We start from the raw sequence: 17,337 nt of genomic DNA on the forward strand, positions 1-17,337 counted from the left end.
AATTATTCAGTCTTATTGAGGGAGGTTCTGCTAGAGCTAATTAAAGATGTGCCGGCCGTGGTGGTCTAGCGGTTCTAGGCGCGCAGTCCGGAACCGCGCGACTGCTACGGTCGCAGGTTCGAATCCTGCCTCGGGCATGGATGTGTGTGATGTCCTTAGGTTAGTTAGGTTTAAGTAGTTCTAAGTTCTAGGGGACTGATGACCACAGATGTTAAGTCCCATAGTGCTCAGAGCCATTTGAACCATTTTTGAAATTAAAGATGTTCCTCTGGAAAAAAGAGCAAACATGTGGCTACAGCGGGATGGAGCTCCGCCGCACTACATCATCAAAACGAGAAACTGCTTACATCAGGTGTATTCAGAAAGATCGATGGGGTGAAAAGGACCAATTTGCTGGCCATAAAGATTCCCGGATTTAACCCCCCCCCCCCCCCCCCCCCGATTTTTTCTTCCGTGAATGTATGGAGGACCTAGGTTACAGCACCTTAGTGGAGTCTCCCAGATGTACCTCACAGTACGCATAGCCGTTGGTGCTACGGAGATACAAAATACGGAGATTTTCGAGCGCGTGCTTGAAGGGATGATTGAGCAGTACAATACTTGCATTCAATTAAACGGTGCAAAATGTGATCTGTTGTAAGCGTAGAAGTGTCCTCGCTGTAACCAAGCAAAAGCTGTTCTTATTTGTGTTTATTTCTTTTTTTCCCCTTCTGTTTTTTGTTAAGAAAGCATAGGTAATTATCTGGTAAAGACGCAGATCGGAGGCTTATATTCATTTACTTGTGACACAATACGGCAGGTTTTCGTTGTACTGCACTTCGTAATAAACTAGCGGAGACCGCGAGACCGCTAAATAAAGTAGTGAATCTTACTCAATGTAAACACATAACTGTCTAACGTAATGAAAAAAGTTCTGCCTACCTGACGCAAAACTCGAATCCTAGAATGAATTGATAATTAAATCAAGACCCTACGCTGCCAACAGGCGTTGATATACATCAACGGGGACAGTTGAAAATGTGTGCCTCGACAAGGACTCGAACCCGGAATTTCTTGCTTAGATAGCAGACGCTCTATCCACCTTTTTTTGTTGATCTCATTTTGTTCTATATTGTTCGTTGAATTTGTTCGTGGCGGACGTCCGATAACGACCGTTCAGGTTGTTCGTTGATCCGTTCACTCAGTTTTTTTATTACAGAGGGTAGCTAAATCCTCTGACCGAACAGCTGAGCTACCGTGCCGGCAATCCATCTGAGCCCCCGAGGGCACAGAGGATAGTGCGAATGCAGGGACTTATCCCTTGCACGCTCCCCGTGAGACCCACATTCCCAGCTAAATGTCCACGCATTACACTCGTAGTGCCCCTGACCTTTACACTCATTACTCACTGCAGACAATCTTACCGAGTCCCGTAAGAGCTCGGGCTGATTAGCCTGAACTATATATGAACATGGTATCCGTTCTTTCGAACATAGGATGACCAGGTACGACACACCGATAGGCCCAACCGCTGCACGGGCGGCGAAGTACGTCACCTGTTGACGTCACAAGTTCAACATCTGTCATCACTTTTGGGGTATTTTCCGACATTTGCGGTTCCATATATCTTAATTACTTGTCTCAGGGTCATCTACATCGCTTCGGGCGTTTTTAAACGATGATAAGAATCACCTGCGTAGTGATTATCAACTGCAGGTTAAAACTGAAAAATTTGCAGAAAATTAACGATTTAGGGGGTTGGAACTTGTATAATTTAAAAGAACCAGAAGATTTTTAGAGTTTCAAATGGACCATTAGCCAACTGGTGACTGAAACAGAGGAAAGGAGCACAACAAAACCGAACAGACAGCTCTGAGAGGTGGTACAATGAGGGCAACACGAGAAACTAGGAATAAAGTCAACGGCCAGTAGAAACCCTTGAATAGCACATGAGATATTGAATTTAACTGACAAAATGAGAAAATACAGAAACAGACTACGTCGAGTGAAGCAGGGAAAAGTAGACACACCTGAAAAATGTGACTAACAGAAAGTGTAAAATGATAAAGCAACAGTAAGAAGAGAAAAAATACGAAGCAGTAGAATACGCATGAGTACAGGGGAGCTACGAGAAAATTGAAGCAGCCTTTGCAGAAACGAAAAGCTGGTGTTTGAGTCTGAAGAGTCCCGGTGACAAGTCAGTACTAAGCAAAGAATGGAAGGCTGTAGGGTGGAAGCAGTATAAAGTTCCACAATGGTAACGAACTTGAAGACAAACTTAAGGAAACGGGAGAAGAGTTATCTGATGAGGAGAGAGGTCATATGAAAATGTAAGAACAATTTGAAAGAGCACTGAAAGACGGAAGTCGAGGCAAGGTGCCTACAAAATGGTTCAAATGGCTCTGAGCACTATGGGACTTAACATCTGTGGTCATCAGTCCCCTAGAACTTAGAACTACTTTAACCTAACTAACCTAAGGACATCACACACATCCATGCCCGAGGCAGGATTCGAACCTGCGACCGTAGCGGTCACGCGGCTCCAGACTGAAGGTGCCTGCAGTAGACGATATTGCCTCAGAATTACTGAAATTGTTGGCAGAACATATCGTGCCAAAAATTATTCCACTTGGTATGCAAGACGTATGAGACAGACCAAATACGCTGAGACTTCAAGAAGATTTCAGTAACACCAATTTGTTTAGAGGAACGGAAAAATTGGCGGAAGCAAACCTAGGAAAAGATCAGTTTGGTTTGCAGAGAAATGTAAGAACACACGAGATAATACTGATCGTACGGCTGATTTTTGTGAGATATGTTAAAGGAATTCAAACTTACATTTAGATTTGTAATCTTTTGAAAATATTAACAGGACTACTTTCTTGAAAATTCTGAAGGAAACAGGGACAAAACACAGTGGCTGAAATTTTGTATACAAGTTGTAGAGAAAGCAGACTGCAGCGATTCGTGTCGAAGGACATAAAAGGAAGGCACTTACTGGGAAAGGAGTGAGACTGGGCTGTAGTCTATTCCCGATTATATCCAATCTGTACACTGAGCCAGCAGTAAAGGAAGCCAATAAATTAAAATCCAGAGAGAAGAGAGCAAAACTTAGAGTTTTGCCGATGACATTGCATTTCTGCCGCAGACAGCGAAGGACTTGGAAGACTAAATATAAAGGAAAGCTTGTTAAAAGAGGTTATACGATGAATATCAACGAAAGTAAAACAAGGGTAATGGAATGTAATGATTGTAAATTAACTGAGGCTGATGGAGTTGGATACACTAAAATTGGAAGATGAGTTTTGCCTTTAGGCTAGCAAAATAGATGAAGATGGCTGAAGTAGAGAAAGTATAAAATGCAGTCTGGTAACAGCGAGAAAAACATTTATGGAAAAGAGAAATTTGTAACTTCGAACATAAATTGAAGTGGTAGAAGAACTTTCCTGAAGATGTGTTTCAGGAGTACGAAAGTGAAATGCGGACGATAAACAGGATAGTCAAAAGAGAATAGTTGCTTATGAAATGTGGTGGTACAAAAGATTTCTGAAGATTGTACTGGTAGATCAGATAATTAACTATGTGGTACTGAATTGAATTTGCGAGGGAAGAAATTTACGGCACAACTTGGTTAAAAGAATTGATCGGGTATCAAGGAATCGTCAGTCTGGTAATAGATGGAAGGCTAAGACTTAGGTACAGTAAGCAGAACCAAACGGATGTAGGGTGTAGTAGCTTGCACAAGATATCCTAGCATGGAGAGATGCACCTAATGAGTCTTCGGACTGAAGAAAACCACAACAACAACAACAAAAACAAAAACAACACCAATGTAGCATCCAAATGAGTGTGAGGTTTAAAACAACTGTGTTGCTATCAAAAATGCTCAGAGTGCATTCCAGTACTATAAGTAACACAAAATCTGAGACATCTACGGCAAACTGCAAGTCTGACTTCGATACTGACGCACAAAGTGCGACGAAGACACCCAATTGAGAACCCAGTAACGTTTCTAATGAATAATGCAGCGGAACGAATACATTAGCTAGTCGTGAATCTCTCTAACTCTTTCGGAGAATCATAGACTTTGAGATGTGCTGGATACAGTGTTTTATAGCAAACACAGAATACTTGCATCTCCGCCCGTCGGAAGTTCGATTCCTCCCTCGGGCATGGGTGTGTGTGTTGTCCTTAGCGTAAGTTAGTTTAAGTTAATTTAAGTAGTGTGTAAGCCTAGGAACCGATGACTTCAGCGGTTTGGCCCCGTAGGAACTTACCACAAATGTCCAAATCTCCAGAATATTTGATATCGTGTAGATATCCCAACAAACAGATACGGCCAAGAAGGGTGGGACGAAAAAAATCATGACCTCAAAGCAAAATTCACATTAATACAGGGTGATTCAGCTGCCCCTACGTATTGGTTTTATGCAACCCGCAATGCCTTCAAATACCACTGTAACATTTTCATATTCTCTCACTCGCTACGTGGAAACTATTAGTCCTACAGAAAAAAATGAACAGATTTTTTTTTTTTTTTGTAGGAAACTTAATGTAGTTAAATTTTGTACTGAGATACGTTTTCGCTAGCGACCTAGTACTCGCATTATTCAAGAAAAAGTGCAAAAGTGGCCTTAGACGCGTTTTTCTTGAATAACTCGAAAGCCCAAGGCCACCTAGTCTGCAACTGCCATGAAGTCGCGTGGCTCGCTCTGTGAAGAAGAAGAAGAAGAAGAAGAAGAAGAAGAATGTAGTAACAGCTAGAGGGAGCTTGCTATATGTATATGTGTACATGTAGGTAAATAAAATATACTCTAAAATTGTTTTTACTTTTTAGCTCTGTCAGTCAGTCTCAACACACACACTTGCAGTTAACACAGCGATAGCAGTGAAACTTGCAGCAGCAGCTGTAACTAACACCTGCATCACGTTTTCAAATTGGTTGGTAGGAAACTGGTAGAACTGATTGTGCAGTAGGTGAACTGGTAAGGTGCAACATCTGTGAATTGGCTGTAAAAATAGCACTTTGGTAGAACGCGATATCTGGAAATTGGTAAACTGTGTGTACAATTACTAAATTGGCGTTGCAACGCCATATATGCACCGCATGTGCTACATTGACACCACTGTTATACCACATATGCCACAAATACGCCACATTTACGCTGTACATGTACCACACTTATAACATATATACACCACACATGAGCTATGGTAAGATACTTGGACAATACAAAATAGTGACATAGTCTGTAAAAATATTAGTCAAGTGCAGCCAAATCTGGATATTGTTAAAACTGGCAGTTTGGTAGGTTGTCAAATCGGAAATTGGTAAAATAGATAGGATAAACCAAAATGCAGATGGACCAGCCAAAAAAAAAAAAAGGCCGATGTTTAAGTACGTGCATTCTTGCACATGTGCATTTACATTAAAAATTATTGGACTACTGTGCATTAACTAGGGCTGGTACATCGCAACCCATATTCACTGTAGTGAGAGGTAGAGTAAAAAACAATGACGACGTGAGATACTTTGACACTGCAGTGTGTGTGGGAGACATCATAACTTGTTCCATAAAATAGTCGTAAATATTGACACTGATATTACAATCTCTCTCTCTCTCTCTCTCTCTCTCTCTCTCTCTCTCTCTCTCTCTCTCTCTCTGTGTGTGTGTGAGTGTGTGTGTGTGTGTGTGTGTGTGTGTGTGTGTGTGTGTGTGTGAGATCTACGAAAATAAAATGTTTGCCATCTAGGAAAATTGTGTGTTAGACTGAACCTAATAATAGCTGCTCAATTTACCATAATTAACGGCTTTAGATCCACAAAATATAGAACCTATGTAATACATTTACATTAAATATTCGAGTACTGTGATTATGCATTAGCAATTGCATGTGTTAGAGTATTTGTTCAACGTTATGTCTCTATTGGACAGCTTGCATTGTTTCTGTCCCTAAACACATCCATTTCTATGAAGTTGGTGATTGCTAAAAGTATTGACTAAGTACTTTTGCAAGCCCCATCTAGTCATACCGAACATTCTTTCTACTGCCATGTGCAAACTAGTGCCTACGCCACTAGGCAAGTTTTACATTCAAGCAACAAGAGAAAAAATTTTTTACCTCAGTACAATCAAGCACCGTTATTTTGTAAGTCTTAAGAAAAAACGAATCTGTATGTCAAATGCAAATTACCACCTACCAACAGTTTTAATTATGTTATGAGGAAATAGAGACCCTGTATATCATATACTGCAGCTTATTATTGATCTAAGTTTTGTGTGTGTTAAGCTTCGATTTATAACTACAGTATTCATCCTACACATACTAGGAAGAAGATATTGTAGTAGTGCAGAGCGGGTGAACAGGAAATGACGGTAGCATGTCCACATGTCTCTCTTGCCAACTGTGACCAACTATAAGAATGGTGCGGCTAACCAAAATAAAGCTTAAAAAATAGGAGAATTAGTTGCCACATAACACATATTACATTTACACACCCTCCAATTTTGTTAGGTGGGTACATCTGTATTTTGGTTTGTCGTACCAATATTACAGTTTCCGATTTGGCGTCTTACCAAATTGCCAGTCTGATCAATTTCCATATTTGACGTCACTATTTTATACTGTCGACATATATTACCGCAATGTATGTGTGGTGTCCATATGCTGTATGTATGGTGTAACTGTTGTGTCTATGGCGTAATTGTGGCATAAGTGCGGCATATGTAATGTAATTGCGATGTAATTGAGGCATATATGGAGGTGCAGTTTACCAATTTTCAGATTTGGCATCCTACTAAACTGCTATTTTACAACCAGTTTTACCAATTTCCACATTCAGTGTCCTTCCACTTCGCCAACTGCACAGCAAATTTTGCCAATTTTATTATTCCTAACAATTAACAAATGTGATACAGCTGCTGCAGGGTTAACTGCTAGCATTTCATGAACTGTAAGTGTGTTGTTATTACTGACTAATAGGTTTAAAACAGTAATAACAAATGTTATAGGATATACTTATTTACCAACATATTATACATACCTATCCACATCATAAACTCACTTTAGCTATTACATCTTTCTTCTACTTTGCAGAGCCAACCACAAGCATTCATGGCAATCACACGCGAGGTGGTTTTGCCTGCTAAGGATTGTGCAAACCACCTCCAGTGTCCAGAAAGGGATTTTCACTCTGCAGAGGAATGTGCTCTGATATGGAACTTCCTGGAAAATTAAAACAGACCGAGACTCGAACTTCTTTTCCTTTTCCTTAGCAGATAAGATTGGCGAAGGGCATCGAAAATGTTGAAAGGAAGACAGCTCGTTTCGTATTATCGAGAAATGTGGGAGAGACATATGTGATATGCGAGCTGGGGTGGCAATGATGAACTCCCTTCTACATAGAGAGAAATTATAGAAATTACTATTGTTATGAAATTAGGGAAATCAGGTGTTCGGTTTTCCGACGTGATATTCGAGAGCTCAACGGTTGAGAAATAGACTTAAAGTCGTTCAATGAATTCCCAGGGCAAGCACTTTAGTGTGAATTACAGAATAATCATGTAGGTGGAGATGTCAGAGTGCAAAGTTGTGACAAAATTTCCACAAGATCAACTGTTACTCAAGTCGAGGCGCAAGCTGTATAAGTTAACGAGAGATCAGATGTGTTTTCCTATGATTTTATTATAATAGTGAGGCAAGAACGACTACAATCAGTCTGCTTGTTGGGCAGTCATTCCGCCATCCATTCACAGAGAGCAGACATTAATTGTCTAGTGCATCTGATGACACAATAAATTAATTTTTTGAATACTATCAAGTCATCAGGATTCAGTCATTCGTCTAGAACTAATCTTTCTCAAGTTTCAGAGTGATAAGTTTCATTGTTTGGTAGATAATCAAAATTTATCTGTGTTTTAGTATGAAAGACATAAATCTGAAAATTGGAGTACGATGTTGGAAAGTGTCCTTTCGCAATAAAATTAATACTGTTGGCAATGAAATAGAAGAAATACAATAGTCTTATCATTTAAATGGTTGTAATAAATAGGAAGTACAATGTTTTTCGTATCTACAGTAGTGAGAAGACTTCTTTGTAAGAGATGGCAGTAAAAGAAATGTGTCATTTTTGATATTTAACAGACGTTTACAGCAACAGTCTGTATTTTAGCAAGATATATTTCGCACTGGCTATGAGACAGTTCGCCTCTTCTATGGATTATCGCTTCATACTCGTAACAGAATAAAAAATAAGCATTAAGAGGTAAACTGCGGGAGTCATTATGACTCTTTGTAACTGTCATAGCTCATACTAGTTTCCGCTCGAATGCTGATTGTTTTCTTGGGCGGTCGTCAGAAACATGTCGCGGTATAAATTTCGGTTCCGAGAATCATTGGTTGCCAGTGAATCTACATAAGGATAGCGAGCTGCATCGGCAGGAGAGTTCACGATTATCGGAATGTGTGGACGCAGCCTCGGGCACCTACATATTTCAGAGATGCGTCACTGTCTGAGAGTATTCACAGACCACTGCCATAAGGTCGAGAAGGAGTACATTATTTGATCATACACGATAATCATAACCTGAAGAAAGAACAGTCCCACTTATTGGGTCATACATTATCACACGCCACACATAATCATGTTCGATGTTATTCGTAAGACAAAGAAAGAATAATGGTATATACGAGGTAATAATATGCGAGTTAGCATAATGGAAGCCAAGGATACTACATATAACTACTACGCAGGTAATACTAATTCTTAAAGATTTTTCTTACCAGCAACCAGGGGTGAACACATAGCTCTGCTGCAGTAATTCTGAATTCTGGTTTCTTAGCAAGCATGCTGGTGATAACTTCCTTCGCCTCTTCAGATAATGGCTCCGTCGATCGAAAGGGTCCTGTGACATTTGAAGTTGTACTAACGTGGACTGTCGGCTATGTAGTTACAATGGAGAGGTATTAACAACAGTGAGCTTATAATTAACGCACAAAGTCTTTACATCACCCCTTGAAAAGACAACTACGTTATTTAGTTTGACTGTATAACACAACTGGCCATTAAAATTGCTACACCAAGAAGAAATGCAGAAGATAAACGGGTATTCATTGGACAAATATATTATACTAGAACTGACATGTGATTACATTTTCACGCAATTGAAGTGCATACATCCTGAGAAATCAGTACCAAGAACAACCACCTCTGGCCGTAATAACGGCCTTGACACGCTTGAGTCAAACAGAGCTTGGATGGCGTGTACAGGTACAGCTGCCCATCCAGCTTCAACACGATACCACAGTTCATCAAGAGTAGTGACTGTCGTATTGTGACGAGCCAGTTGCTCGGCCACCATTGACCAGACGTTTTGAATTGGTGAGAGATGTGGAGAATGTACTGGCCAGGGCAGCAGTCGAACGTTTTCTGCATCCAGAAAGGCCCGTACAGGACCTGCAACATGCGGTCGTGCATTATCCTGCTGCAGTGTACGGTTTCGCAGGGATCGATTGAAGGGTAGAGCCACGGGTCGTAACACATCTAAAATGTAACGTCCACTGTTCAAAGTGCCGTCAGTGCGAACAAGGGGTGACCGACACGTGTAACCAATGGCATCCCATACCATCACGCCGGAAGATACGCCAGTATGGCAATGACGAATACACGCTTCTAATGTGCGTTCACCGCGATGACGCCAAACACGGATGCGACCATCATAATGCTGTAAACAGAACCTAGATTCATCCGAAAACATGACGTTTTGCTATTCGTGCACCCAGATTCGTCGTTGAGTACACCATCGCAGGCGCTCTTGTCTGTGATGCAACGTCAAGGGCAACCGCAGTCATGGTCTCCGAGGTGATAGTCTGTGCTGCACAAAACGTCGTCGAACTGTTCGTGCGGACGGTTGTTGTCTTGCAAACGTCCCCATCTGTTGACTCAGGGATCGAAGCGTGGCTGCACGATCCGTTACAGCCATGCGGATAAGATGCTTGTCATCTCGACTGCTAGTGATGAGAGGCCGTTGGGATCCAGCACGGCGTTCCGTATTACCCTCCTGAACCCACCGATTCCATATTCTGCTAACAGTCATTGGATCTCGACCAATACGAGCAACAACGTCGCGATACGATAAACCGCAATCGCGTTAGGCTACAATCCGATCTTTATCAAAGTCGGAAACGTGATGGTACGCATTTCTCCTCCTTACACGAGGCATCACAACAACGTTTCACCAGGCAACGCTGGTCAACTGCTGTTTGAGTATGAGAAATCGGTTGGAAACTTTCCTCATGTCAGCACGTTGTAGGTGTCGCCACCGGGGCCAAACTTGTGTGAATGCTCTGAAACGCTAATCATTTGCATAGCACAGCATCTTTTTCCTGTCGCCTGTCGGTTAAATTTCGCGTCTGTAGCACGTCATCTTCGTGGTGTAGCAATTTTAATGGCCAGTAGTGTAGATGAGGGAAATCTAGGCAGCAGTGCAACATAGATCAATGTGTTTCCAGAAAATACTACACACCCTACAAAGCTACTGTAATACTTTTATAAATCTGGAATGCAGGGTGAAGTAAGTACATAGTGCAGTGATGTAAACCAGAACCAACGGCCTCCTTGGGCTGGCTATTTTCAGCTTGTTATTAAAAGTTATTGTACTGCCATTGTAATTATCAACTTCAATGTTCCGGCGTAACATCAAGCGCCTGCTCGTCGGCCTGGAACGTAACAGCTGAGAAGGCTGTGAGACCACGTCAGCCAGTAGTACGCTGACTAACACCGCACCAAGAGTGGAGCGGTTCCTATACGAAGAGAATCTAATTGCCGCTCCAGCTAGCCTCCGCCGCACTAGAAGCGCTGCACTAGAAGAGGAGACGCGACTTGTGATCTATATTAATTACTTGCATGGAAATAGTATATATGGAAGAACATTGATTATTCGCATGTGCCAATCGCCTGCAACACCTCTTTGTAAAAAGGCAAAGTTAAAATTGTCAATTCAGTTCACTGTAATAAACTCCATTAATAGGATTTGCTTGTATGTTGTCTAGCTATCCGAGGAAACAGCATCCTAGGCACCCTGCATTAGACGAGAGGGCCAGAACCCACACTCAGAATCTGAGTTTTCCTAATAACTGCCAAAATGATACTAATTACCCCATCATGTATGGTACATTTAGATACGTCAGTCTGGAAACGGATACCAAAGTTCTGCGAGACAAGGGTGTCCTGTTCATTGCCGCAACCCTGTTTCCCGTTACCAATGACGCCGCTGTCAGTGTCGTTATTTACTCCTCACGGGTTCGAGCTCTGACAGTGATCAATTGCGAAAATATCGGTACTTCCCTTATTTCTCTGTATTTTACTAGCATGATGGTTTCTCACAAAATTCTCGCGTTTACAATTTCCAAATATTATACTAGTGTCCAGCACCTCTTACGCGAATCAAATAACTTCCACCTGTCGGGTTGTTCCGGAACCTGTACAGAAAATTGGAATAGAGATCAACATAAATATCATTTCTGCCCTTTTCATTGCTCATGAAAACCACACACTGAATGGGAGACCTTCGGAGGCGGTGGTCGAGACTGATGTAAACACCGGTACCTTTAATACACAGTAGCACGTCTTCTTGGATTGATTCATGCCTGTATTCGCCGTGGCATACTATCCACAACCTCATCTAGGCACTGTTGGTCCAGATTGTCCCACTCCTCAACGGCGATTCGGCATAGATTCCTCAGAGTGGTTGGTGGGTCACGTCGTCCATTAACAGCCCTTTTCAATGTATTCCAGGCATGTTCGATAGGGTTCATGTCTGGAGAACATGCTGGCCACTCTTGTCGAGCGATGTCGTTATTCTGAAGGATGTCATTCGCAAGATATGCACGATGGGGGCACGAATTGTCGTCCAGGAAGACGAATGCCTCGGCAATATGCTGCCGATATGGTTGCACTATCGGTATGTATTGTACAGCCGTTACGGCGCCTTCCATGACCACCAGCGGTGTACGTCAGCCCCGTATAATGTTACCCCAAAACATTAGGGAACCTCCACCTTGCTGCGCTCGCTGGACAGTGTGTTTAAGGCGTTCAGCCTGACCAGGGTTCCTCCAAACACGTCTTCGACCATTGTCTGGTTGAAAGCATATGCGACACTCATTGGTGAAGAGAACGTGATGCTAGTCCTGAGCGACCTCGTCATGGACGTCGAAAGTGAAGTTGCGCATCATGCAGCCTACTGCGTAATGCGACGTCCTGTGGTTGCACGAAAAGAATTATTCAACATGGTGGCGTTGGTGTCAGGCTTCCTCCGAGCCATAATCCGTAGGTAGCAGTCATCCATTGCAGTAGTAGCCCTTGGGCGGCCTGAGCGAGGCATGTTACCGACAATTCCTGTCTCTCAGTATCTCCTCCACGTCCGAACAACTTCGCTTTGGTTCACTCCGAGACGCCTGGACACTTCCGTTGTTGAGAGCCCTTCCGGGTACAAGATAATACTGCGGACGTGATCGAACCGCGGTATTGACCGTCTAGGCATGGTTGAACTACAGGCAACACGAGGCGTGTACCTCCTTCCTAGTGAAATGACTGGAACTGATCGGCTGTCGGACCCTCTCCGTCTAATAGACGCTGCTCATGCATGGTTGTTTACATCTTTGGGAGGGTTTAGTGACATATCTGAACAGTCAGAGGGACTCTGTCTGTGATGCAATATCCACAGTCAACGTCTATCTTCATAAATTCGGGGAACCGGGGTGGTGCAAAACATTTTTTGATGTGTGTAGTTACCACTAATTAGCACCGTTTCCCTACTCTTGTAACAACTTCCCTACGTTTTTTCGCTCTGTATGTATAAAGTAGACACACGTAATGGCCAACTGGATATATATCGCTGAAGACCGTAACGTGTGAAAGAGTCCTGAGTTGGTGTTGGTGTTGCAGTGATCGTCAAATGGCTGTGGTGATCAAGTAGCAGCTGATCTACCGTCAGGGGTCGCGTTCCGAAGACGATAATTTCACTCTCTCTAAGTCAACTGGTCGTACATGTTCACGCAAATTATGTTCAGAGTTCCGCTGACAGAAGAAGTACTCTGCCTATGCGAAACCAAAGAAAACATTAACACACACACACACCCACACTTTGTCACAGCACTGTTACAACCATCCACAATATAATCCCTCAGCTACTCACGGAAGTCCCATGGGAGTTGTAATTATCGTATGACAGCAAAACTTACTAGATATTATTCTGCGTTAATGTCTGACTATTTGGCCTCTAGGTGCAAATCTGCCGCTGGGAACGCAAGAGATACGTATACAGGGTGGTCCATTGATCGTGATCGGGCCAAATATCTCACGAAATAAGCGTCAAACGAAAAAACTATGGCGCTATGGTTGGCCTGCTAGATGACGCTGCCACAGGTCAAACGGATATCAAGTGCGTTTTTTAAAAATAGGAACCCCCATTTTTTATTACATATTCGTGTAGTACGTAAAGAAACATGAATGTTTTAGTTGGACCACTTTCTTCACTTTGTGACAGATGGCGCTGTAATAGTCACAAACATATGGCTCACAATTTTAGACGAACAGTTGGTAACAGGTAGGTTTTTTAAATTAAAATACAGAACGTAGGTACGTTTGAACATTTTATTTCAGTTGTTCCAATATGATACATGTACCTTTGTGAACTTATCATTTCTGGGAACGCATGCTGTTACAGCGTGATTAACTGTAAAAGCCACATTAATGCAATAAATGCTCAAAATGATGTCCGTCAACCTCAATGCATTTGGCAATACGTGTAACGGCATTTCTCTCAACAGCGAGTAGTTCGCCTTCCGTAATGTTCGCACATGCTTTGACAATGCGCTAACGCATGTTGTCAGGCGTTGTCGGTAGATCACGATAGCAAATATCCTTCAACTTTCCCCACAGAAAGAAATCCGGAGACGTCAGATCCGGTGAACGTGCGGGCCATGGTATGGTGCTTCGACGACCAATCCACCTGTCATGAAATATGCTATTCAATACCGCTTCAGCCGCACGCGAGCTATGTACTGGACATCCATCATGTTGGAAGTACATCGCCATTCTGTCATGCAGTGAAACATCCTGTAGTAACATCGGTAGAACATTACGTAGGAAATCAGCATACATTGCACCATTTAGAATGCCGCACCATACATTAACCCGCCAAGATCGCTGATGTTCCACTTGTCGCAGCCATCGTGGATTTTCCGTTGCCCAGTAGCGCATATTATGCCGGTTTACGTTACCGCTGTTGGTGAATGACGTTTCGTCGCTGAATAGAATGCGTGCAAAAAATCTGTCGTCGTCCCGGAATTTCTCTTGTGCCCAGTGGCAGAACTGTACACGACGCCCAAAGTCGTCGCCGTGTAATTCCTGATGCATAGAAATACGGTACAGGTGCAATCGATGTTGATGTAGCGAACGGTCCGGACACTTGGATGATGTCATTCATATTTCTTTACGTATTACACGAATATATAATAAAAAATAGGGTTCCTATTTCAAAAAAAGCAGTTGATATCCGTTTGACCTATGGCAGCTCCATCTAGCGGGCCAACCATAGCGCCATCTGGTTTCCCCCTTCAAGTTAGACGCGTTACGTTCTTTGTAGTTTTTTCGCTTGATGCTTATTTCTTGAGATATTTGGCCCGGTCACTGTCAATGGATCACCCTGTTAGAAATATTTCCACAAGTAATGGATTATGAACGGGACTTGGACAGAGAAGGACAAAAAAAGTGAGAAACTCATAATGTTAATTTTATTATTAAACGCCTCTTACACAGTTTGTTCAGTATGAGCACCGAAGACGTCGACGTGGTGCTGCATCCGTAAAACGACGTGATCAGCAGTAGCTCGGACCAGTTCCGGTGGAATCTGTGCAACGTGCTGCTGTATGCTGGCTATCAGATCAGGTGGAGACCAAAGGCGTCCCTGGTAAAAGAGTTCTTTTAGACATCCCCAGCGCCAAAAGTCGTTCGGATCAGATGATCTTGGGGGCAATACATCTGGGAAACCCTTAGAGATATCACGTTCGTGGAATGTTGCATTAATCAGATCTTTTACTGACCGAACAAAGTAAGGTGTTGCCGCATCTTGCAGTGTTTTCAAACAGTTGCGCTCTTCCAAAGCAGGAATCAAGAAGTCTCGATAACGTGCAGACATCACTGTACACCTGACAGGCTCTCTGGGTGCATTTTCTTCAAAGAAGAATGGACCGAGAACAAAGGTGCTTGTGAATCCACACCGAACAGTTGCAGACTGCGAGTTAAGTGGCTCTTCGTACACAAGACGTGGTTCAGCAATACCCCAAATTAGGCAGTTCTGTATATTCACTGCATCCTGTAGTGTAAAATGTTCTCCGTCTCTCAATATAATTTTATCCCGCCACATGTCATCGATCTCGATCCGTGCCAGCAACCAAAAATATCTAATTCAGAACGTTCTGCGAGTCATGAGGTGTCAGTTGCTGCACCGTCTGAGTCATTTACGGGTACCAGTGCAAAAAGACCGCAGAACTTCCTGTAATGTTGACCATGGAATGGACAATTCTCGTGACACTGCACGAGCACTAGCACTGCCCAAGGCACGTGCTGCATGGTCAGTCAGAGCAACAGTAACCTCGTGAAATACTTCCAACGGGATAGTATGCCTTCCTCTTCCAGGTGCCACACCAAGGTCACCCGTCTTTTCGAATTTCATTATCATCTTCTTTAAACCATTTAATGGCGTCGAGCCTGTCCTCAGACCATTCAGTCGGCGATAGTCACTCGATGCAGGACTGCAATTTCTGCCGATCACGTCAAACAGTTTCACTAACAGCACACGTACTCTTCTCTGTAGCCACAATGTTCACTCACGTTATGGCTAGTCAAACGACAGCGTGGATGTCTTACCGTCGTACGAATAGTGTACAGCGCCAGATTTGTACCTAGTGGCCACAACTGGAGCTAAAGTTTTCCCAGAGTAAATCGATTCCACATCAACGCATCAGCATATCTACCAAGTTTAGCTGCCATACGATAATTACAGCCCACGCTGGACCTCTGTTAGTATCTGCACTTCAATTAAAACCATCCGTTACAAAAAGTTTTTGTTCTAAGAAAAAAACTTCATTTTATCTCCTGTTCCTTTATTGATTGCAGTACTTGTGTCAGCAGTAGTTGGATAATTAGTTAGTTGTACCAAAGCTCAAATTTACGATGAACGCTATGATGTGTAACCTGTCATCAGAACAAGTAGAAAACATACACATAATGCTAACCGGGAAGTTTTTAACTGACTGTGGCGCGCTATTATCGGAAATATGAAATGTGATTTCTCTCTTCTGTTTTGGTAGAAGGCGAATTATTTGCCTTTTCCGATTGCCAGAGTTGTACTGTAATGTTATCAGAATCTACAGATTTTCTGTGGTGTGGGTTCAGATTTTAGTTACATTTAAAGTTCCTCAAGCACTATTGCTCTTTATTACGTTTTCACGTGTTTTCGTTGATTAAGTTTCAGAAATAGTGAATTAAGTATAAAATACAGCTTGCATTCAGGGCTCTAGAAGTTTCAATTCTTCGTAAATCCATTTGTTAATTTCAAACGCAAAGTACACCTCAAATTTCCTAGCAGTATATACTGGATTGTATTCACACAGCGTCATTTTCGCGTCAAATAAATCGCCCGTTGCTAGTGTAAGGAAGTACTCGCCCAGTTGTTAGAAATGCTGACTACACACTTAGACATTTACTGTGCCACTGCTCAATGAGGTTACTGGTGAGATCCCGCTGTGGTGATAGTGTGTTTAACGAGGTTGCCCTTTGGCAGACGCAAGACAAATGTAGATGTTGCCTTTATTGACTGGACTGATATGAGATGTGCTGTTTGTCACTGTCTCCCTATCAGCAGGTAAAACAAGTATTGTCCCCTGACCATCTTCTGTCTCGTGAGCGTAAAGACATCAGTCCTTTTGTCCTACAGCAAGTGCTTCTATCGTTTGGATTAATGACTTAATTAATTGAGGGAACAGAGGGAAAACTGCAGACCAGCACCAGGCAGTGAACTGAAAATAAATCAGATATATTGACGATAAAAACGCGATAAATACAAAGTAATCTTGTCACATAAATTGGAGCTTAATCGACCACAATTGTGGATTATTTGGCAGGCAGCTGAGATGAATTCTTGGAATTTAAAATCACAAAAAATGCTGTTAGCAACGAGGACATACGTAGTACAATAGCATAGAAAGGTGCAACTCGACAAAGCTTCTCGCAGTTGTATTGCTGAAGCTGGTTGCTCACAATGCAAACAGGGTAACTGCATAATAACCACGACC

The sequence above is a fragment of the Schistocerca piceifrons genome, chromosome 3 (assembly GCF_021461385.2).
Source record: "Schistocerca piceifrons isolate TAMUIC-IGC-003096 chromosome 3, iqSchPice1.1, whole genome shotgun sequence".
Classification (NCBI taxonomy): domain Eukaryota; kingdom Metazoa; phylum Arthropoda; class Insecta; order Orthoptera; family Acrididae; genus Schistocerca; species Schistocerca piceifrons.